The sequence below is a fragment of the Schistocerca cancellata genome, chromosome 6 (assembly GCF_023864275.1).
Source record: "Schistocerca cancellata isolate TAMUIC-IGC-003103 chromosome 6, iqSchCanc2.1, whole genome shotgun sequence".
Lineage (NCBI taxonomy): Eukaryota > Metazoa > Arthropoda > Insecta > Orthoptera > Acrididae > Schistocerca > Schistocerca cancellata.
In genome coordinates this window covers 620,182,792-620,208,113 of record NC_064631.1, presented here as the reverse complement: position 1 = coordinate 620,208,113, position 25,322 = coordinate 620,182,792, and positions in this window count along the sequence as shown.

Below are 25,322 nucleotides of genomic sequence, written 5' to 3'. Positions count from 1 at the left end.
TAGATCCGTCCACTTGGGAAGCTATGTCTCCGTTCTTGCAAAACCCCTACACTTCAAGTTTGCGCAGATTAACGAGATGTTGAGAGTAGAATGAAATGAAAATAGCACTGTAGTAACTGAATACATTACGGCTATTGCCCACTAATGTATTATTTATGAAGCTCCTCTCCAAGATTTTGCTTGCTCATAATGAGATTATTTACTTGCTGTTAGTAAACAGGACCGCTGTGCCTCGTTAGCGTAGCGGTGTAACCAGTCTGAATCCAATGTGGCGAATTTTACTGCTGTTGGCAGCATGAACTTAAGAGGTAGGCTTTTTACAAGGAAATCTCCAGAGCATGCAGGCTCTGTGATATTATCTGAAAGCGAATTTCTTGTGCCCTTTAAATTCCTTACTTCTATTCAGAGAAAATTATAATTTATTTTCTACGTAAATCAGCGCTTTCTGCTTTATCATTTAAAACTTTATTACAGAATTGTTTCCAGAAAGTTGATAGTATCATGCTAAAAAGCGTTTCGCCGTAGGATATAAGTGGATTGCTTTGACTATGTTACAGGTCGACAGCATAAAACATGTCTGGATTAAACATCAGAATCATTTTATGTCGACAAAGCCACCCTTTACAATTGTCCTGTTGACGTTCAGAGGGTGTTATTTGACTCTCATAGTGAAATTTGGCCTTCTCATAGGAATATAAAGAAAAGTGACTGATTTAACTCCTTCCTCCGATGCTCTTCGTTATTTGTTGAATACCGGTGTGCAGGAAGTCGTTCCACATAACCAATACATTTAATAAAATACGACACACTCTTGAACAGAGTTATTCGATGACTGTCTCCTTCAACAGAGGTATCACCTGACTGTTTCTATGATGCAGAAGGATCGAACGCCCTGATGCGTGCGATTCCACACCACAGCTTACGCAGCGTCAGTTGTAAGTCCGCGAACCCACTGGATATTGCGGCTTGATACACATTGGATGTAAAATTCCTATTAAATTCATAATTATTACAGAAACACTATGTTAAATTATATGAGTATCAAGTCGTTTAGTCTGATCTGGTATTTTGTCACCTCTTGTAGTGTCACTGCTTACTTTATATGGTCGTTTGCTGGTTATGGCTTACCAGTTGTCACAGACTGTGCATTTCCGTACTTCAACGTTTCTGGGCAGGAACTGACCGCCGTACTCCAGTAAAAAGTGTCGGTTTGCGTTAATAAGTCGAGCGTTATTGTAGTATACTAGCAAAATGATATCAATATCAACAAATTACGCACAGTCTCTTCAGAACTTTTGCTTTTCTGTTTTCTTGTTTCTGCTACTTGTCTAATATAAACAATAATTCACTGAAACGTTGCCAAAAGTGTCAACCTGGAATAGCTTCGCACTTTCCTTCAGTTTGCTCTCGTTATACTAAAATAATGGTATAATGGTTGAAATAGAGCAACTGTAAATGAACACAGCGGTAAAAGTATATAGGTATGCATAACAAGTACATGACGTTAGAGCCTATCCATAAAACATAAAAATCAGTACAATGAGTCGCAGAAATCCACTGGATGAGCAATTGCTCACACTTTTCGCCATGAATGAACATTACAATTATAGACGAGAAAGTGTCCGTGTAGTTGAACCCAAACTCCATCGGAAAAAAAATTTGTACATTATTCATCGATATCAAAGTAACTACTTTCTCTTTGGTTTCCGTCACCCACCCTACGCCCTCCTCTCTCATTTGCCTTCACGTCTACACTGCAAAGAGTATGTATGCATGCCAGTGAAAATGATGACCGTGTGCGCTGAGTGTCTTGTTAGGAATGTTTTCCAATCAGACTCTTTAATTTGAATAATGCCCTCTTAACTCTTCACCATCAAGCTTGAATCCAGTACTCTTCGGTTGTGTCTTCGGTTTGTTCCTGCCTGTCGGTGTTAGTTGGACGTTTCATTGATAAAGGGATTGGTGGCGTAGAGTGGGTCCACATGCTGCACGCACGTGGGTTTAGAGAATGCAGTGGGCGAGCGGCACGGTGGCTCAATGCCGAGGTTTTTCCGCGGTGACGGCTGCCGCACCACGGTTCTGTAGCACCGGAGGGTTGTTACTGTATGTTGAAGTTATTAATACGACGTGCATTCAAGTTCTTAGGCCTCCGATTTTTTTTCTAATTAGCTACTGACCCGAAATCGATGAAACTGGCGTTACTTCTCGACGTAATCGCCCTGCAGACGTACACATTTTTCACAACGCTGACGCTATGATTCCATGGCAGCTGCGAAGGCTTATTTAGGAGTCTGTTTTGACCACTGAAAAATCGCTGAGGCAATAGCAGCACGGCTGGTGAATGTCCGGTCACGGAGAGTGTCTTTCATTGTTGGAAAAAGCCAAAAGTCACTAGGAGCCAGGTCAGGTGAGTAGGGAGCATGAGGAATCACTTCAAAGTTGTTATCACGAAGAAACTGTTGCGTAACGTTAGCTCGATGTGCGGGTGCGTTGTCTTGGTGAAACAGCACACGCTCAGCCCTTCCCGGACGTTTTTGTTGCAGTGCAGGAAGGAATTTGTTCTTCAAAACATTTTCGTAGGATGCACCTGTTACCGTAGTGCCCTTTGGAACGCAATAGGTAAGGATTACGCCCTCGCTGTCCCAGAACATGGACATCATCATTTTTTCAGCACTGGCGGTTACCCGAAATTTTTTTGGTGTCGATGAATCTGTGTGCTTCCATTGAGCTGACTGGCGCTTTGTTTCTGGATTGAAAAATGGCATCCACGTCTCATCCATTGTCACAACCGACGAATAGAAAGTTCCATTCATGCTGTCGTTGCGCGTCAACATTGCTTGTCAACATGCCACACGGGCAGCCGTGTGGTCGTCTGTCAGCATTCGTGGCACCCACCTGGATGACACTTTTCGCATTTTCAGGTCGTCATGCAGGATTGTGTGCACAGAACCCACAGAAATGCCAACTCTGGAGGCGATCTGTTCAACAGTCATTCGGCGATCCCCCAAAACAATTCTCTCCACTTCCTCGATCATGTCGTCAGACCGGCTTGTGCGAGCCCGACGTTGTTTCGTTTTGTTGTCACACGATGTTCTGCCTTCATTAAACTGTCGCACCCACGAACGCACTTTCGACACATCCATAACTCCATCACCACATGTCTCCTTCAACTGTCGATGAATTTAAATTGGTTTCACACCACGCAAATTCAGAAAACGAATGATTGCACACTGTTCAATTAAGGAAAACGTCGCCAATTTAAGTATTTCAAACAGTTCTCATTCTCGCCACTGGTGGTAAAATTCCATCTGCCGTATGGTGCTGCCATCTCTGGGACGTATTGACCATGAACGCAGTCTCATTTTAAAACAATGCGCATGTTTCTATCTCTTTCCAGTCCGGAGAAAAAACATTGGAGGCCTTAGAACTTGAATGCACCTCGTACTACAGTCTTTTTCACTGATTGCAAAATTTTCATAAAATTAAGCGCAGTAGGCGTGACAATCGTCATTTATAATAATAATATTATTATTTCTTAACGAGCCAACGAAAACCTCACGTCCGTTCTACTACGATATGCAAAAATTATTGAAGGACAACCTCCGGAAAACTGTAAGTATATAAATAGATATTTTAATTTATCATGACCGTTAATTTGTATTTTGGTGCCACCAAATTATCGTAGACACAAATACTACCACAAAAAGTTCAAAACTGATGTAACTAAGGAGATGAAAGCAAAACGACAACAGATTAGCGTTTAGATTTCTCCAGGCAGGCAGGCAGGCAGGCGACAACAGACATTCGTTCTCAATATCGATATTCGCTAAGACGAAGCCTGATTACATCTGAAGTTCAAAAGAGCTATCTTTATTTTTCAAAAGACTAAGTAGTATGTTAATTCGTCACACTCCCTATAATACATACAATCAGGTGACACAACAGCGATAAGCACAAAATTGGTTGAAATGACTCTGAGCACTATGGGACTTAACAGCTATGGTCATCAGTCCCCTAGAACTTAGAACTACTTAAACCTAACTAACCTAAGGACAGCACACAACACCCAGCCATCACGAGGCAGAGAAAATTCCTGACCCCGCCGGGAATCGAACCCGGGAACTCGGGCGTGGGAAGCGAGAACGCTACCGCACGACCACGAGATGCGGGCCGATAAGCACATATACACATGACAGACTCATCGCGTGCTCGAGGTAAAAAGGGCCAGTTCTTTTCGGAGCTGTCATTTGTACCCAGCTGATTCATGACAACTGTTTCCGACATGATTATGGCCGCACGACGGATATTAACAGACTCCGAACTTGGAATGGTAGTTGGAGCTAGACGTATGGAACATTTCATTTCGGATATCTTCAGAGAATTCAATATTCGAAGATCCACAGTGTCAAGAGTGTGCCAAAATACCAGATTTCATACTTTACCTTTCACCCCAGGCGATCCAGTGGCAGACATATCTCACTTGACGACAGAGAGCAGCGGCGTTTGCGTAGAGTTGTCAGTGCTAACAGGCAAGCAGCATTGCGTGGAACAGCCTTATATATCAATTAGGGACGTACGATGAACGTATCCATTTGGCTAGTGCTGCAAAATTTGGCGTTGATGTGCTATGGCAGTAGACGAGCGGACCTAATCCATTTGCCAACAGCACGACATCGCTTACAGCGCCTCTCCTGGGTTAGTGATCACGTCGTTTGGGCGCTACACAATTATAAAACCATGACCTGAAGAGATGAGTCCCGAATTCAATTGTTAAGAGCTCATGACAGATTTAGAGTTTGGCACAGACTCCACGAAGCCATGAACGCACGTCATCAACAAGACACTGTGCAAGATGTTGATGCATCCATAATGGCGGGGGCTGTGTTTACGTGGAATGGACTGGGTCCTCTGGTCGAACTGAACCGATCATTGGCTGGATATGGTTATGTTTGGCAATCCGGAGACCATTTGCAGCCATTCACGGACTACAAGTTCACAAACTACCGTGTAACTTCTGCGGATGACAATGCGCCATACTACCGGGCCACAACTATTTGCGATCGGTCTGAAGGACATTCCGGACAATTCGAATGGAAGATTTGAACACGCATATCCCCCGTCGTGTATCCTATCGAACACATGTGGGACATACTCGAGAGGTCAGTTTATGCACAAAATCCAGCATCGGCAACACTTTCACTATTATGAGCGGTTTTAGAGGCAACGTGGCTCAGTAAATACTTCCTACTGCTTGTTGTGTTTCTGCCACATGGAGTTGCTGCACTACGCCGGGTGGAAGGAAGTCCGACTCGGTATTAGGAGATACTTGATTTTTTCACCTCAGAGTATATTCCTTAAATATTCCAAGGATTTAACATAATGTTAAAAAGAATAGAAAGACGTCACAAAGAACCCTTGAACGGTATCTGTCCTATTTCCCGTGAGGGTTTTCAAGAAATTTTGTTCATAAATGTAAAGTAAGTTCTTAGTTGAATAAATGTACTCAAGCTCTGTAACACTGATACAACCGTACCTTTATAAGCCTGTTCCTGAGACCACAGATGTCGGTCGGAGAGGTTACTTCTTTTGAAGAGAGTAGTAGTGTACGTTGGACTGTCTCATACAAAACTGTGTAGGTTTTTACAGTTAGAACAGTATGGTTAAAGTTTGCTGTTAAAATTTCACGGTGAAGCACATGTACTTGTCTGGATTTTTAAATATTTGCCAAGGAATACTATTGCACACAAGAGAGCTATTAATGATTTTCTAACTTCTGTAGGTGTGAGAACTTTGTGAAAAGGTGTTTTGTTGTCATGGCATAATGAAACATAGTTTAATTTAGAGTCTTGTTTCATTTACGTCAAGATTTGTGAAAAATATTAATATAGCATCTTGTATTGCACATCGGAAGTACGGCAAACGAAATATTATTTTGGACAGTCACTTCAAAATCTCTAATGGCAACAGGTTGCAGAGCAGACGAGCGTTTTCATAAATTTATTTGAAATGATGCAAAATGTTTGCACACTTGAATTTCTATTTTACTACGAACCACTTCAAGCATATACTAAAACGTTACTTTCTTCGTCTCAGATATTCGTAAAACTTATCTTGGTATTCCAATAATTGAGGGAAAAAGTGTACAGTACTTGCTACATTAGAAAAGATTATAATATACTTGACAGAACAGATTGTAATCTCCTTGCGCCCGCCAAAAACCGACGAAGAAGATCGGGTTCAAAGTGACCAAGCAGTCACCCAATGTTATTGGGCGAACTCTGGAGACCACTATTGGTTACAGTGTCACCGCACGATGCCGATATAGGAATATTGAAAGGATGTACATAAAAGTCGATCTGTTATTGACACTGTATATGTAACCTACCTTTGTGTTCAATTGTCAATGGATGAGAGGCACTGCCGTACAGCGACAGACAAGAGGTAATTATCATTGACAGGAAGAAAAAAGTTTTGAAGTTTATTCTTCTTACTTCTTGTTTCAGGAGACTGAAACCGATACCTAATGTCAAGTCTTGTTGGTGCTAGTGCAGCGAATAAAACTTTTCACATGAGTTGATTGCGATGTCGTCATACCTCTCTCTCCCACGACATCAGTTATATTGTTATAAACATGCTACATTTTAAGAGTAGACATCAGACGGAAATGGCCAAACAACCATAGATAATGCACAATGTAATATAAGGTAACGTTCAGTTAATTATTATTGTTGTGATTACGAAGGCTTTCCCGGCGTAATAATTGATAATATTCTTATAGGTTGTGCAGCCTTGAAGATGGCGGCCAGTTGGACCGCGGAAATATTGTGTCAGGATGACGTTATGATCCGGCTGCACACCCGAAAGGATATTATCAATTAGTATTGTTGTTCTAAACTTGTGGTTTTCAATAACGTAATGAATTCAGACAATAGGTTCCAAAAAAATTTCGCGTTATTATATTTTCCATCTTCAAGAAGCTGTAAATTTCTTGTTCCAGGCACAAAACATTAATATTTCTCACTAGTGAAGTTTTGCGTGTGGGAACGTTCCAGATTCTACCGAATAAAGTAAGCAAACTGGTTTCAGTTCCGCTAACTGTCGTCCAAAGTTTGCGATGATCAGGCGTTGACATCGGTGGGGCTGAGACCGTGTACATACTGGCGTACTGGTCGGTAAGGGTCGGTCGTCTTCCGCCGATGTTGGTCGTCGGCAGAGTGCCAACATGTGGACGTCTGTAACCGCAGCCTAATTCTTGCCTTTTCTAACTACAACAGCTGAACCCTCGTATGGCGGTGACTAATTTGGTACGTAACATGCTACGTACAATTTGTTTCATTGATACGGGTATATGGGTGGAAGTGTTTCTAGTTTGATTGTCTGTCGTCATTAGTTGGAAGACAGGCTTGTACGTCGCTTTTGCTCAGACAAAATATTATACAGTGGGCATATTTAGTGAATCAGATACACCGAATCTAAGATAGGGAAATTTGAATTCGTAATGTTCACTTGAGTGTCTGCAACTACGCTTCGATACGCTTTCTCTCGCTAACTGAACCACCCCCTCTCCTCTTTGCAACTGTCTCCTATATGACCGTACTTAGGAGCAATACTCAGGAATCGGCCCAATGAGTGTTTACATGCCAGTTACTTCCTAGGTTAGTTACATTTCTTTTATGTTCTATTGAATCTCAGCCGGGGATCTGCTTCTACTAAATCAATTTCTACAACTAATACACACAATTTTTTTATGTTTTTAGTGATCTGTAGTCAGCAGTGTAACATAAGGTTAATGAGCCTTTCCTATCTCTTAATCCCAGTAAATTACATTAATCTGCGTCAACTACCAGAACTATGGCCATGCACCGATACTTTTCAAAACATTGTGCTGCATTTCGGCACAGTTATCTCGCCCTTCAAGTTTCCTTTATACAGCATTTTGCCCTAGAGCGGGGAAGATGTTTGTCGTCATAGAAATAATCATCAGTGATTTGCTTGGCAACGATTCATTTGTTAACTAAAACTCATATTTGTCTATCATACACGTTTTGAACGATAGTCATTGAAGGTTTACACTCGTCGATTCCATCACTCATGGAAGGAGTTATCAGGGCCGATGGCGAACCCTGTGGCTACTATGCAACCGGTCACATGCTGAACCGAGGTAACTGATATGCTAATCATTTCAGCAGAACATACCAATTTACATGTTCTGTGAACATGTACGTCCTATCTCTATTCATTCAAGGTGTTCTGTTTGCTCTGAACGTGAGTGTACATGAAAAGCTTACCTGTTTATATGCGTTAAATTACTTTCCCCCTCCGCAAATACTGTTTAAATAATATCACAATAAACGATTTTTATCACTCACATATATATTCCATTGAGCCCTCAGTCTCTTTCCGGAGTTTAGAGCTGGCTAGACACTGGACTCGCATTCGGGAGGACGACGGTACAATCCCGCGTCCGGCCATCCTGATTTAGGTTTTCCGTGATTTCCCTAAATCGCTCCAGGCATATGCCGGGATGGTTCCTTTCAAAGGGCACGGCCGACTTCCTTCCCCGTCCTTCCCTAATCCGATGAGACCGATGACCTCGCTGTCTGGTCTCCTTCCCCAAAACAACCAACCAACCGGAGTTTAGAGCCTAACTGTCTCGCGAGATGAGCCATCTCATTTCAAAACCGCAATAGGATGGGCGACAGCCCCGCCTCACCTTTTCTCCAGCATAAAGAAAAGCGGCACTATTGGCGCAACACGTAATTCCACGGAGAAGGCGCCGTCCGCTGCCAGACACGTGATGGAGAGCAAGCTGTTAGTAACGTCGGGAACGGTCATACGCAGATAACGCTTAGCAGCGGCTTGGTAGGGTCACCGCAAAATCAAATCGATTGCTATCAGTGTGGTGTATGAATATCTCAAAGAGTCATTGGTTGCGAGTCAGAGGGTGCAGTTGGTCTCACCTAGTCGCCATGGGCACGCAGTTTATCTTACATGCAAAGAGAATCTGAAATAACTGTACGTTAGCAAAAAAAATGGTTTAAATGGTTCTAAGGACAATGGGACTTAACATCTGAAGTCATCAGTCTCCTAGGCTTAGAACTAACCTATGGACATCACACACACATCCATGTCCGAGTCGGAATTCGAGCCTGCGACCGTAGACGAAGTGGGGTTCCGGACTGAAGCGCCTAGAACCGCTCGGCCATAACGGCCGGCTGTACGTTAGCAAAAAATTGATTCGTTATTGCAGTACCACCGTCCTGTCCCGCCTGGCGCTTCGCATCCGCACTTGTCATCGTAATCACGAAGAGGGAGTCTCAACTAACAGTTCCTCAGACAAATTACCCAGCAGTGACACCGTTTTTGTCTTGTAGCTCTGGGATCGTATCTGTTTTCCTTAGAGGTCCATGAAGGTATGACGCTTTACACGCAGCTTAAGGCCAAGATTCCAAACGCACTGCCGGCTGCGGTGGCCGTGCGGTTCTGGCGCTGCAGTCTGGAACCGCGGGACTGCTACGGTCGCAGGTTCGAATCCTGCCTCGGGCATGGGTGTGTGTGATGTCCTTAGGTTAGTTAGGTTTAAGTAGTTCTAAGTTCTAGGGGACTTATAACCTAAGATGTTGAGTCCCATAGTGCCCAGAGCCATTTGAACCAAACGCACTGACGCCTCAACATTAAACTCAGTTTTCATCATTCTCCTGCTGTAAGGTACTTACTACAAGCACTAACTCAGTTGGGAAACTGTATGTATGACAGCAATATTTATAATACGTCTCTTATCATTTTCATGTAGTAATAGTAGCATTCCCATCAAATTGTGAAGTGATTTGCATTCTCAGGTAGAAGCTCTAACTTCGGGAATTCACCCAACCGAAATTTGCACATCACACTGTGTACAGCCGCTAGTCCAGAAGAACAAACCTTTCGGCAATTAGTTATTTGTGTCGGTGTTTATTCTGGTATGTTAACTTTTTAATAAAAATTAATTTTTAACTTTTTTACTTTTATGTATTCATTTATTGGCTTGGTGGGCGATACCTCATATTGTGTAACACGTTCCGTGTATGGGATTTTGTCAATTCTCATGTAGCTCTAAACGTCGACGTTAAAATGACAAAATATAAAGAATTAATAGCAAACTTTTTTGAGAGACGTCAAAGTTTATTTGCAGTATTTAATAGCTTCCGTCAGCATATTACTATATGGACAATATCGTTCTCAAACTGTTGATCGCAACACTATGTGAAGGTAATAGACTTCAGAAAAACTTCATGTTGTGCACTGATAGAGTAATTTATTTGAAATACACTGTTTCTGGAACTTTCAGTTGGTTCCCAAACGAATAGATGACCAAAATACCAAGGCAACCATGGAAAGTAGGCAACTGCATTGAACAACCCGCCCTGCGAGGGGTGAAGATTAAGTCAAGTACTCATTTTGTTCTGCTGCTTCGCTTATGCTACTTCCTGGATATATGCCGTGACTATGCTATTGAATGCAATGCTTTTTGTATTTGACCTTTTAAATAATAGTTATTCAGTGTGTTTCACACAGCTGACTGATAAAAATTTATAACGCCTTGAGGTTGCTCTTGCGATTCGTACGCCTGTAACATTTTCTCACGGTGCAATGGTTAAAGTGGCTGGTGAACTGATGAATTGGTCTAAGAACGCGTAGGAGGCATCGATAACATGTGAAATCTTAATTTTTTTTTCGACTGTTGGGTACTAGGTGAATTTACACATGTTAAATGGTTTGGGTTAGTTATTCCAAACATGAGATCAGAGTTTCACCTCTTGGTAATTTAAGACATATTTAATTAAGAATAACGTAAATCAGTTTATGAAATACAGTTACCTGCATCACTAAACAGTGTTTCACGTTGCTGCACGGCTTCCCAGGAGCAGAAGTAGAATGCGAGCTCCGTGTGTTTTGAGGTTTTTCCAGCTCTTCACTAACGTACTCGTTACAGTTTCGGTGGACTGTAAACGAGTATTGATACCGCAGTGAAGCGGGTTTATCGGCTGAGTTCGGTCGTTAATGGAAACGGACGGCAATCGCAGCTCATGGTTGCTGAAACTGTCCACTGAGCTCCGCTTGGCTCCAATCAAGTGGTGTGAGATTCTGACTGCGGTGTTGTTAACACGCACAGACCGTAATCTCTGGTTTAATTAAGCCAGTAACATGTAAGCGAGACGGGCAACTACCGGTCTGATGCGAATCCGAGTGGACACGTGATGGAGAATAGTTCTGTAATGCAACTGAGGACGAGAGTTCTCGGGATAATAATATCAAGTTTTCCAAAGCTACATTTTTGGTAGACATTGCTTCTTGTTTCTTTACCTTTGCCCACTTATCAACAGTGTGGTACCTAGAGGCTGTAGCTTCTGAACGTAAGAATATTATTTAATTTGCATTTTAGTAGCTCGTCGAGACGAATGGAGAATTATGAATCAATCTCAGTATGAGTAAACCTTAACACAGTATTGTACGACAAGTCTATCAACATAATACTAAACATTTATTCTTACACTGGTATCCAAAAGTTATGACTAGTCGGAAAAAGAAGAACAGGAAGAAAATTTACTGAACAATGTGAACTGACCTCTACATAGAGATGAGGATTCATTCGGCTTCAAGAAGTCAATATTTAATAAAAGCTAAGACCGTTGATATACCCATAGTGCTTCAGTAATGCATCCTCTGTCCGTTTAACCAGCATGTAGTCACTTGGAGTAACATACAAACCAATGGGACCCCTTTGGGAAGAGTCACAATGTCTACATTGCTTCAGAGCACATTATCCCACATCACTACCTTCTTTGATTCGTGTCATTAGAGTAATTGCCTACTATTCCCCCACAGCCAGTCAGACATTACTGAATCTATCCTAAACAGATTTTAACCCATCATAAAGGCGAAGGTAGGACACATCCGATATTAATGTCCAATAACTTGTGCTCCAACACTTTTGAGCACACAGTGTACATGATATGGAAGGTCCCTTTCTTCCTGCAGAATAATACGGGAAGGACCGTCTAAGATCGTCACATCTTACAGGGTATAGCTGTCGACCTTAACGTAAGGAAACTCAATCTGTTGCTCATAAATAGAATGATAAACTATTTTCTGTTTGGTCACTTTATTGAAAGTAACTCACTGAAAGCTGCTTCAAAAGGAAATACAATCAAGAGCGTCGCTCCAAATACGCTAAAGTAGTGCCTTACTCCAGACATCCTAAAGTGTGGCGTATTAAATATTAGTTCGACCGAATACAGAGATTGTCCATCAGTCTGTAACCGTTTGCGGGTTTTATTACCAGGCGGGATATGACGAGCCGAAGAATTTCACAGCATTTTATCGCGAGTTTCTTTGGTATCAGAGATGCTAAAAGGAGGCGTTGCGCAGTCGAAAATTATTTTTCATTTATAATATTTTGTTACTTTCTCCCCCTAGCTATGTGTCAGATTCAGCCATTGTTTCAGGATAAATCTTTTGGATCCTATTAGGGATGCTGACAGACAAAGCGTATGTAGCAGCCAACAAGATATCTTTGTGTGTGCGTCTGGGGGGGGGGGGGGCAAATGTTATCTCATGCTGGCCGCAGGGATCCGAGCAGCCGAGCAGGACGTCGATGGAGAATGCATGTATCTCTCTGTTCTCAGCTCTCGACCTGCCACGATGGGTTCCTTTCTCCCTTTCTTCCTACTGATTTTCAGACTGTCCATCAGCGAGGACGCTCCATTGCTTCACTGACTGATCGGTAATGATGGATTGTTCAGTGACATTAGAACGTGCCCACTATGCCCTGCACAATTGTACCCACATTCTTACGAGAATCCTTGGACCCCCAAACATAATTACTTTGTAGCACATTTCCGAACGAGTTCACATCCGGCCGGTACTTGCCCGTCTCGTTTGCAGGCGACCAGCGAAATAATAACAGACATAAAGGCCGACGTGTGCAAAAACGGACACTATAACTCTCGCAACCGGTACAGCAGCTGAAAATTCCCAGACTATTCCTTCCAAAAAGAGCCATGCAACAATTATTTGCTTTGATATTTATCTCGAGATATCGCCCTCACGCGAAAATCAGAGAAATTAGAAACTATAAAGTAACTCTCACTGGATTATAAGGCGTACCCAGGAACAGATATAGACTCATATCACAATGTATTGCCGGCCGGAGTGGCCGAGCGGTTCTAGGCGCTACAGTCTGGAACCGCGCGACCGCTACTGTCGCAGGTTCGAAATCCTGCCTCGGGCATGGATGTGTGTGGTGTCCTTAGGTTAGTTAGGTTCTAGGGGACTGATCACCTCAGAAGTTAAGTCCCATAGTGCTCAGAGCCATTTGAACCACAATGTGGTAGTGTGTAATAGTGATGCAGAGTAGGTTGAAGTTTAAGAGATTAGTCGGTAAGAAGAAATACACTGCGAAGTCGGATACGGAGGTACTAGGAAATGACGTGACACTATAGAAGTTATCTAAGGCAGTGGTACAGCAATGAGGAATAGCTCAGTAGGCAGTACAGTTGAAGAGGAATGGACATCTCTAAAAAGGGCAATCACAGAAGTTAGAAAGAAACATAGGAACAAAGAAGATAACTGCGATGAAACCATGGGTAACAGACGAAATTCTTCAGTGGATCGATGAAACAAGCAAGTACAAAAATATTCGGGGAAATTCAGGAATTGAGAAATATAAGTCGTTGAGGAGTGAAATTAATAGGAAGAACAGCGAAGCTAATACGAAATGGCTGCATTCAAAATGTGAAAAAATCGAAAAAGAAATGATTGTCGGAAGGACAGGATCAGCCTATTGGAAAGTCAAAACAACCTTCCGTAAAGTTAAAAGCAACAGTGGTAAAATTTGAAGTGCAACGCGAATTCCATTGTTAAATGCAGAATAGAGAGCAGATAGGGGGAAATATTTCATGGAAGGCCTCTATGAGGTAGAAGATACGTCTGAGGTGATACAAGAAACATGAGTCGATTTAGAAGAGATAGAATCAGAATTTAAGAGACTTTTGGAGAACGTAAGATCAAATATGGCAGAAAGGAGGGATAACAGACCATCAAAATTTCTAAAATCGTTGTGGAAAGACTACAAGAGCTGACAGAAGTGAGAATTATCGCACAATCAGATTAACAGGTCCCGCAGTCAAGATTCTGTCAAGATTAATATACAAAAGATTGGAAAAGTAATTTAGGGTGTGTTACATGACTATCAGTCGGGGCTTAGCAAAGGTAAAGCCACCAGAGAGGCAGTTCTGACATTGACGCTGACAATGGCAGCAAGACTGAAGAGAAAGCAAGGCACGGTCATAGAATCTGTCGCCCTGGAGAAAGCGTTCGACAGTGTGAAATGGTGCAAGACGTTCGAAGTTCGGAGAAAATTAGGGGTAAACCACAGACAAAGGCGGGTAATGTATAATATGTACAAGAGCCTAGAGGGAATAATACACTTTGTGATTAAAAGTATCCGGACACCTGGCTGAAAATGACTTTCAAGTTCGTGGCGCCCTCCACCGGTAACGCCGGAATTCAATATGCTGTTGACCCAACCTTAGCCTGGATGACAGCTTCCACTCTCGCAGGCATACATTCTATGAGATGCTGGAAGGTTTTCTTGGAGAATGGCAGTCCATTCTTCACGGACTGCTGTCGGTCAGAGAGGCCTGGCACGAAATCAGCGTTCCAAATATCACAAACGTGTCTATAGGAATCAGCTCAGGCCTCTGTGCAGGCCAGTCCATTACAGGGATGTTATTAACGTGTAACCACTTCGCCACAAGAGGTGCATAATGAATAGGTGCTCCATAGTGTTGAAAGATCCAATCGCCATCCCCGAATTGCTCTTCAAAAGTGAGGAGCAAGAAGGTGATTAAAACATCAATATACGCCTATGCTGTGATGGTGTTACGGAAAACAAGGGGTGCGAGCCCCCTCCATGAAAAACACGACCACACCATTTCACTGTTGGCACCACATACGCTGGCAGATGCCGTTCACCGGGAATTCGCTATACCCTCACCCTGCCATCGGATCGCCACATTGTGTACCGTGATTCGGCACTGCACATAATATTTGTGCACTGTTCGGTCGTCCAATGTTTACGCTCCTCATACCGAGCGAGGCGTTGTTTGGCATTTACGTGCGTGATGTGTGGCTTACAATCAGCCGCTCGGTCATGAAATCCAAGTTTTCTCACCTCCCGCCTAACTATCATGGTTGTTGCAGTGGATCCGGATGCAGTTTGAAATTCCTTTGTGATGATCTGGATAGATGTCTGCCTATTACACATTACGACCCTCTTCAAATGTCGGCGGTCTCTGTCAGTCAACAGAAGAGGTCGGTTTGTACGCCTTTGTGCTGTACGTGTCCTTTCACGTTTGCACTTCACTATCAAATCGGAAGTAGTGGACCTAGGGATGTTTAGGAGTGTTGAAATCTCGCGTACAGACGTATGACACAAGTGACACCCAGTCACCTGATCACGTTCAAAGTCCTTGAGTTCCGCGGGGCGCCCCATTCTGCTCTTTCACGATGTCTAATGACTACTAAGGTCTCTGATATGGATCACCTGGCAGTTGGTGGCTACACAATGGTCCTAATAAGAAAAACGTATGTTTTGGGGGTGTGTGGATAGTTTTTATCACATAGTGTGCGTGTTCCCTGTCAGAAATCTAGTCGTAGATTCCACGTGACATATGGAAACTGCTTCACGCTGAACTGTTCACAATGCTCAAGTAAGCAGCCGATCTAATTCACCAGTCATTTAAAACATGAAACAGAATTTATAATTAAGTTTTTGATGTGAATTTAGGTTGATTTAAATTACAGTCATAACATTTTAGGTGTCGGTGAGGTCCCTGGTATTGCTATAAATTTGTACAAACATTTAAAATCTAGATTTAAATAATAAAATTTATGCGTGTTAGCGCCAAGTCAGGTGGGTTAATCACTTAATTTCATTCATAATAATCCATTTTTTAGAAAGCCTGCAACTGCATCACTTATGATATAAGTAGTGAGTGATTATAAATACTCTATGTAGGTAATATATGGCAAGCTTAAGTGGGTCACATTCAGAGAAAATATCTTCTCTACAAACAACAAACTACAACAGAAATTATTGAATACTTTAAACAAGGAAAAATATAGATTCTCAGACTCAGGAACAAACAAAATGACTTATAAAATTAGCTCAGGTTTCTACGCAGGTCAGACTAGCACTAGTATGTAATAAACTGAACATGTCAGCTATTAAAAACATAACCAGATCACAAATCATAATTGGCAACGCACATTAAAAACACATTTACAAACATAAAAAGTATTTCGATATTCTCCACCAGTTCCACGTAATACATGCTATGGATTTCGTGGAGGAGCTGGTTATTTTTTCGAATAAGAAAACCAGGACTAAAAATTCACTGTCACAAATTCGATAATGGGTCAGTTTTTTTTTTAAATATTTCTCTTATATGTCACAGCTGTAGTAATTTCCGTAAATATGTTTCTTTCTTCAAAACTCAGCAAAATGGAATTTAAAGCATAATCTATAATGTAAAGTCATTAATAACTAGTAATGTTATAATAAATTTAAAATCGACAACCTCGTGTAATTACTGTTGTCCTGATGTTGAGTCTGAACTCTTTGTGAAACCATAGTGTTACAATGTCTTTATAATATATGTTTCTCTCAATAACGGAGTATGTGATGGTGTTTGTTTGGTATTCTTTGTAATGGAAGAGACACGGTACCTTCACGGAGCCAAAAAGGATGCTACTTCTAGCATCAGCATATAAAAATTACGTAAATGGTGTCTGCTCTTTTGGATGCGTCACAAAGAACAGACACCACATATATAATTAAGGAGAACATGGCCAATGATCCTTCAAACTTTTACGGGAATCGGCGAAATGCCACGAGTAGTGAGTGGGCAAGTTCACTAATTCAGGAGTATGAAGATAACACGGGTCTGTCGGAAGGCGTGCTGGGGTAGAGCGTGCTGGTTTGATGACCACGGTGTCTGGATGGCTTAGTGGTCAGTGCATCTGCCTCGTGAGTAGGAGAGCTGGGTTCGAATCTCAGTGCGGCACAAATTGTCACCTTTCCGCAATGATTTAAATGGACGCCCAGTACTAACATATATTTTAATTTCCTTGTGTCTTGCTAGGAAATATCTCATTATTTATTTAGTCCCATCTCCCATAGTGGTATATCCTCAAAAAGACAATTATATAGCAAGAAGGACAGAACACAAAAACGTATAGAAAAAAGGACTTAGTAATGGGCACACATTTTGGAAACGCGTCGTGCTAAGCATGAAAAAATATGTAATAAGTGCAGACTTTCATTGTTTAAGGTCAGTCATTGCTCTATATTTATGTTCCAGCACAAAACGTTCCCTGACCATCTGTCATCATCTGTCTGTTAGGAGCTTACCTGCTCCCAGACTTACTGGAGCCTGAACCGTCATATACTGTAAGATGAACTGTGGGCTGAAATGAGTCACAAACGTCACATATTTCCCAACCAAACTGATTCCAAAGATTTGCTAGAGTTAACAAATTTTCAAAAATTTTAAAAATCTAGCACCCATCCTGCCTCCATTACAGTAAAGGTATAGTTACTTTTTGTCTTATGAAGTTGAATATTGCATGTTTCGTTTTCTTTCTGAAGTAGTGTGGTGCTCCAAACTCAGACCATATGAGCAGAATTTTTTTGTAATGTTTCTGTTGCTGAAATGGCGAGTTTTGTTTAGTTGGTACTACACACAAAAATGCCAGATGTATGAACTTCTCTCTTGTTCTGCAACTCAGAAAACTATGAGTATATATTTATTTATTCATACCTCTTTTTTTATGTTTTACATTTATGTCTTTGAAATCACAGATATAAACTGCATTTTCTTTATGAAGATGGTGCTACACGTAACATTTGTATCTGAAGTAAATGGCTGCTGTAGTTTTCTTCATGCACAATATGCAGAACATGGCTGAGGGTAAGTTTTTGATTCAATCACATTCGTAGCACTTTATATAAAAACAGAACCTCCACGATTTAGAATATTAATTTATTAGAAAATAGTTTATCATGAATTACATTAGAAGGAAAGCATACTATCGGTAGTTACAGTGAGGTTAAAAAACAGATTTGGATAGCTTCTAAGGTGGCAAATTTAGTGAATGTCAGTTTCGCACCTTGCATGAGAGATTTTATGTGTTGTAAGAAGTAGATGAGTATGTCATATGACATACATTTGCTAAAATGAGCAGTTTAATCTATTAGAATGTACAATATCTAAGGGATGACACTCGATTCGACGGTATTAACACACCAAACCCAAATACTGCATGTCAATGAGGAAAAGACGAAAAAGACTTCTGAAGGAAACAGTTTGGGGGCTGATGTGAGTTGCGTCGTCATGACCTGAATACAACGGAATGCGTTTAAAAAGAGGTTGGTGGCCCATGGCGAAATGGACAACGAACGTGTATAGGAGAAAAGGTAGCTGACCAGCACTGCTTCCTATGGAGAAAGTCTTTAGCAAACTGTGATGGCGAATTTCCAGATGGATACAAACAGACCAGTAACACAGCTGATGACTTGAAATGCCTGTGGTGCACTCGTGACGTATGCGTGTAACTTTTAGGCGTCAGTAGCGGGCACAAATTATCCGATTTGCTGCAATAAACGTAGAAGGAGTAGAAAGAGGCGACATTTCGACGCAGTCTGAAGGTAGGCCCCTTGCTATGGGCAGAGGTACTTTCCTCAAGATTAAATGAATGCTCCCATTGGCCTGAAAAAGCCGTGACGTAAAACACCAAGGAAACAGTTTGGGTGATGATGATGATGTTTGCTTTGTGGGGCGCTCAACTGCGTGGTTATCAGCGCCCGTACAATTTCCCAACCTTTGCTCAGTCCAATTTCGCCACTTTCTTGGATGATGATGAAATGATGAGGACAACACAAACACCCAGTCATCTCGAGGCAGGTGAAAATCCCTGACCCCGCCGGGAATCGAACCCGGGACCCCGGAAACAGTTTGGGGACAGTTTGCTACTAAAGGCACAAGACCATAAATTTCGAGACCACTTCTCTGAACCAGCGTCAAGTGTGCGCATCACTCACTGTACGATGCCAAAAGAGGAATTTTGTGTGAACACTGCATTCACTTCGGCTGACATTGAGCTATAAATTAACTGAAAAGTTTTTGAGCTCCAACAGTGGAGAAATAAAACACCCACGTAGTTAATTGTTCTTGTGAGAATTGAGAGGGAATTGTAGTATACACACTGTATGCACGTGTATATCACCATATTACCAGACTGGGGATGAGTGCACGTTTTCTCGCCTAACGAGAAACATAGGACAGTTTCTGCTGATAAAATCAGTAAAGATTTTGATTCGCTTTTTATAGGATTTTCAGAGGGCGAGAGCAGCCCTGCAGCCGACAGCTCATCGCAGCTAAGGTGAATGCTGTTAGCAGAGTCGTAGACTTGTTGGTTCAACAGCTTGCGTCCACTGTAAACTCGAGCAACCTTGAGTAATCTTTTGCTTATCTCGTCAAAAAAACTAACCATCCTCTATGGACTTGATTGTCACCCTAAGTAGTACCGAACTTAGAACCTGAATCGGATGATTGGCATAATAATGGCCAAGGTCAACTTGTAGAGATCATTTTATTTAAATTTGATATTGTTGTGTTCAGTGTAATTTCGGCTAGACAGAACGTAATTCGTTATCTTGACAACTATCTTAACATTGTCATGTCACAACTTAGGTAAATTCGTGTACTTCTTTGACAGTAATACTGAAATTAAACAAATTAAGTACAGCTTAAGACCAATCTGCTCTGTCCTAGAATAAGGTCGATTCCCGTCACTGATTCCAGAGACGCTAATGCACTCACAGGGTGTATTTGCTGATGTCTGACAAACGTGAAAAAGAAGTGGAGTGTCAGAAGCATACTACGGCAGTCTCTTGTTATCATAAAACCTCTGTCATTTTCCTAACACTACATTTTTGAAGTTCGTAGTGATTACCATTGTCCATGGAGGATTCGTATAATCAATGCTAAATATACTTTTAAGGTGATTATCGTTTATTTCTACGTCTCAGATGCATACCTTTTTAATTAAATTACATGTTTCGATCAATATGGATCATCTTCAGATCTAAGTAATAGCATCAGCAACCTGTCTTGCCTCTCATAACAGCGTATCAGAGTACTGCAACTGAGATGGAACAATAACAGAGATTTATCTGAAGTAGCTACTGCTCTACAGTTGCTGAATTCTCCTAAGAGGTCTATGTCGACTATAGGTAAATATATTTCTTAAACTTGTAGGCAGACTGAGTTTCGTTAAATCTCTGATTGCCCACAGAATGTGTGAGAATATCAGTGACTGCAGTACCAGTGACTAGAGAATTTCTATCATGCTGTGGAGTATCTGGGCCAGTGTAAGCAAGGCGGTTTTGTCTATAACCTCATGTAAAGTGGATGTGCTTAATTGTGCTTTGTGTTAATAATGCATATTACACTGCATAACTGGCATAACTTTTCCTACATTTCCCAGTTCCTATGAACAAATACTGCAACCATCTAACATTATGCCTGTTATAGCCACTGCTTTATGTGGCCGCACCTCATGGAGCCTGCTCAGTGACTTGCATCACCAGTGTTACTAGTTCCTTAACTGACAAACATTGCTAAATTCTGAACCGAGAGCTGTTGTGTATGCTTCATCACACAGTGTCTTACCTACAGACATAACCACCATCAGCCAACCTACTAATGGGCTTGAAGCAAGATTCGGATCCACATACTACAGGTTTAGATTTTGGTGCTCGGTGAACATTATGTATGACTCTGTGACTACAGTGACATCCACGCCAGCCACTACATGGATACTGTTCGACACCAAGACCATCACGAACAATGCAAGGCACCAGTGTCTGCACAACGTGGATGAGCACTACTAGATCTACAATGATGCCATGAATGCTTGGTGACACTCTATCATACTCATTTGCATGACTTGTATAGAACCACCAGTTCCGGTCTCTACATTGTTCAAGAACTGCTGCTCAATCCAAGCTACCAACATTTCAGCTGGAACAACTGGCCCTGCGTTTTGCGTTAGTGGAATGCGCAGTTTCACCACTAGGAACCTTGAGTGACGACTCTAAAGTTTTTGACGTTGTCCTGGCACCTGGTCAATCACATTGATCTGATAAGTGACGATATAATTGTGCCCTTCAGATTCAAACCATATGCAATAGCTAAATCCGGCTTGCTTCAGTGTTTATCTCGCATCCCAACACCCCAACTTCTACAACCTGTCGTACCCAACAGTTCTCTGATAATACTCCATCTTATTACTGGCGTTGGCTATGAAGATCACATATAAAGCAGAACAATTCAACAAAAAGCTCAGCCTCACAGATACAATATTAACCCTGCTGCAGCAGGTAGTGCATTAATTCCGAGTACACCACCGTCTGCGCAACGTTAGACGTCGGCTGCAGGCCTCATATGCTATACCAGCCCTGCCAGAGCCAATGACAACCGTCGGTGGCGTCACCACCTCCATCCCATGCACTGACCTGTGAGCCATGTGCAGCTCGCGTTGTGCCATTCAATGCTTGGCATCTTGTAATAGCGATAGTGGCATCTCGTTTCCTAGTGTGTTCACTAGCGCCACTAAGTTTGCTCACCTTGTCTGTCCGTGAGTGGCAGCAGGAGCGCTTATCGATACCGCGTACTGTTGTACCATCTTTGGAGCGACCTCTAGTATTTCTGGGTCGTCGTGTATCGAGTAAGTTGAGTTGGGACAGAGCAGCAGTGAGGTCCGGGACAGTCAGTACTCGCCCAATCGCTGGCGGCACACATGCACTGTCCGACAGAAGGATGTGGTCGTGAGAGTTCACGACCACGTCAAGGACTGGATTCAGCGAGTTTTAGTTGAATGGACTCTGATATTCGAATAGTGCATCTTTGAGTTGTGTGTGTATCTGCCCGTCGAAGTGGCCTCATAGCAATAAGTTGTCAGTCCACGATTTATACTCGAATCTTTCCCGTGCCTGACTTGAGTGGGGACGACCATTGGTTGGTTATTCGGTTGGTCGTCGCAGCGGACGTCGTGCATTTGGTCTTCCGACGGCTTCTCGCTTCTCTGTTTTCTTTGTGCCGACGTATAATTCGTCCGTGTTCTTTCACAGAGACTGGTTTTATTATTTTGAGCTGGTGGAATTGTTTTCCCAGCTTCGTATGTATCTTGTGGTTCGGAATGAGCAGTCATTTTAATGCTGTCTACGTACTGAAGTTGATGTGGGGAGTTGCGAACGGACATCTGTTCGGTTGGGATGCAGAAGCGAGCAGGTCCCTACAGCGTGAGAGCGAGCCGGGGCCGCTTGCAGCGTGCTGCCACTGCCAAGTCAAGGAGTGGTAGCTGCAAGAGCGATGACTTCGTTGCACGCCGGACACCAGGACGTTTAAGCTGATTGAAGAGTTAACTGCTAATGCCACCTAGACTATTCTGAGATCTCATCTTTGGTCGGCGGGTTGTTGCTACCAGGGCTGCTGAACCTGGCGGCAACGAGTGAAGTGTTTCGAGGCAGTGAGATATTGCATCCATCTTTCTCTATTTGTTATTCGTCATTGAATTTAGTATTATTCTTATTAGTGAAGTACAACAAGCGATATTTTCTGCATTATGGCCGCTAACGTCTCAGTTACCTGGCCTGTAAGTTAACGTAATTTTCAGGCAGTGTACCTTTCCTCATCATGTTGATGCTGTCCGACAGGGCGTGTAGTTTGACAGCTCTTGTATTGTACTGTGCATTTTTTTTTTTTTTTTTGGGAAGTCTACCTTGGTTCTAGTTGAGATACCCTTCTAAACACACAGAACAGGACAGGTAGTTTAAATTGTGGAAAGGGTCCAAAATAAGGGACTGTCATTTACACTCGAAAACACAACAATATTATTTGATAAAACATTACAAGAGCCCAAAAAAAATTTTTTTATACACACAGCTATAATCTTTGGGACTTAATTTTCGGCAGAAAGCCACTTAATTTAAAAACGACTGAAGGCCAGTAACCTAAAACGCAAGCATAATCAGAAATTTAAAAGGCAAGCCTTATCTTACAACAGTACTTTATTTAAGCTGAAAGCCCAAAGAATCTGAGATTTTCAGAGCAAACAATTTGAATCCAAAACTCGGCTGAAAGCCCAACACTTAGGGCTAAACAAGACTAATTTGAAGCAAGGTCTTACATAAGACAGTTCTTAATGAGACAAAACTAAACCAAAACAGAAATTTAAAAACAAAGCCCTATCTTAAAACAGTTCCTTCGTTAGGTTGAAGGCCCAGAGGATCAGACACTTCAAGTGCAACCTAGTTAAATTCAGATTGGATGAAGGCCTAACACCTAAAACTCCATAACATTAATTTTCTTAAATACCAAAGGCCTTAAGTGAAACAGTTCTTTAATTTTGGCTGAAGGCCTTTAGAGCAGAACAACTAAAACTCAAAATCGGCTGAAGGTTTAACTCTTAAAATTCAACAACATTAAAACCTTTAAAATGGCTAAGGTCTTACTTGAAACAGTTCTAAAAATTAGACAGAAGGACTAAAGAATCTTACACCTTAAGGGCAAAACTACCTTAATTCAAAAAGAAAAAATCGGCTACAAGCCATATAAGTACAAACAACAAAAATAAATTTTAAAAAAAAGTACAACCAAGGGCGCTCAGATGTTCGAGGGTTGGCCTGGAGTTGAAACATTAACACTCACTTAGGTAAGACAGGCAGTCGGGCCAACCATTCACGATCCGACGTCAACCCAACCTACTGACAGTCAACGGCCTCACCGACAAGATAACTTCCACTTCACCTAACCGGGGCACAACAGGGAGTTCAATGGAACAACGAAGAAGATATGGGCCCCCACAACCAATCATACATGGAGCTGTCAAACCACACACTGTGCTGGACAGCAACAACACGATGAGGAAACTACACTGCCTGAAATTTACGCCATCGGCCAGGGCAGGTAACTGGAGCGTTAATGGCCACATGGCAGAAGATTCCGCTGGTGCACTTCAGTTCAATCAACCAAATACAGTGAAACTCTACTGGAGGATGGGTATAATCTTCCAACTTGAAAACCAAGTTATTGTTCGTAGGAATATCCCAACAGCCAACACGAAATCCAAACGACACAATGTGAATAGTCTTGACGTGCTGGTAGATTAAATCAGAACTCAATTTTCGTGTCCAGGGTCGGTGAGCCACGGACCTCGTAGCAGTGGGAACACACTCCGACACCGCGTAGAGGCCGCCAGCGGTTCCGGCCAAACTTCGCCCTGCGGGGAATTCCTCGCTGCTCCACGCCAACCGAACGACTGGTCGCACACTGCCCAGCCGGAAACTATAAGCTCCAGGTCAATGACAGTCCAGGGTGCGAATATCGATACACACTGCTGCTGCCACCCGTGGAAGGAGAGGATAACAGCATAATCGTGATAATCGCGGGAGACTAAACGCAGAATCGCAACGAAGATTTAATCCAGCGCATAGGACGAGCCAGCGATGGCTCACTAGTGTTTCCTTCGGCCTTGAGTGTTTTATGAAGACGTAGGAGTGATTCTATTGTTGTATCGGTGATCGGACGTTAGGTGGATTGGTTACTCGGTCGGTCGGCTCTTAAGCTGCCGCTAGTTTGAGTTGTCATCCTGGTACGTGAATACAACTCTTGGCTGCCTATTTCACTTTACCGTATGTTTGAGTTTTTTTCCCAGGCCGACCCTTGGAACATTTGCTGAGTATCACTTGTCCTGGTTCCCTAGGTTATGATGTTTGTTTTAAGGATATTTGTAATTTTCTAATTAATGTTGGTGTGACCTGAATCAGCCGAGCATTAATTTCACTTCTTTCACAATAAGGCCTTCAGCCATGTTACAATAAGTTTTTAAAGCAAACTTGTTTTAAAAGCAAGGTATTTGTTGAATTATGTGCTATTTGGAATTGTTTACCTGACTTCTAATTCAGGCCCTCAGCCTTTTGTTATTTGAAATTGTTTGCGGCCTTCAGCCGAGTAATAGTTTCACTTCTTCTATAATAAGGCCTTCAGCCGTGTTACAGTTTGTTTTAAAATGAAGTATCTGTCTTAATATGCGCTAATTGGAATTGTTCTTCTGACATCTAATTCAAGCCTTCAGCAGTTTGTAGTTTGAGGTTACTGTTGGTGCCCTTCAGTCCAGAAGCTGTGGAATTTTTGTTTCCTGTGATAAGACCTTCA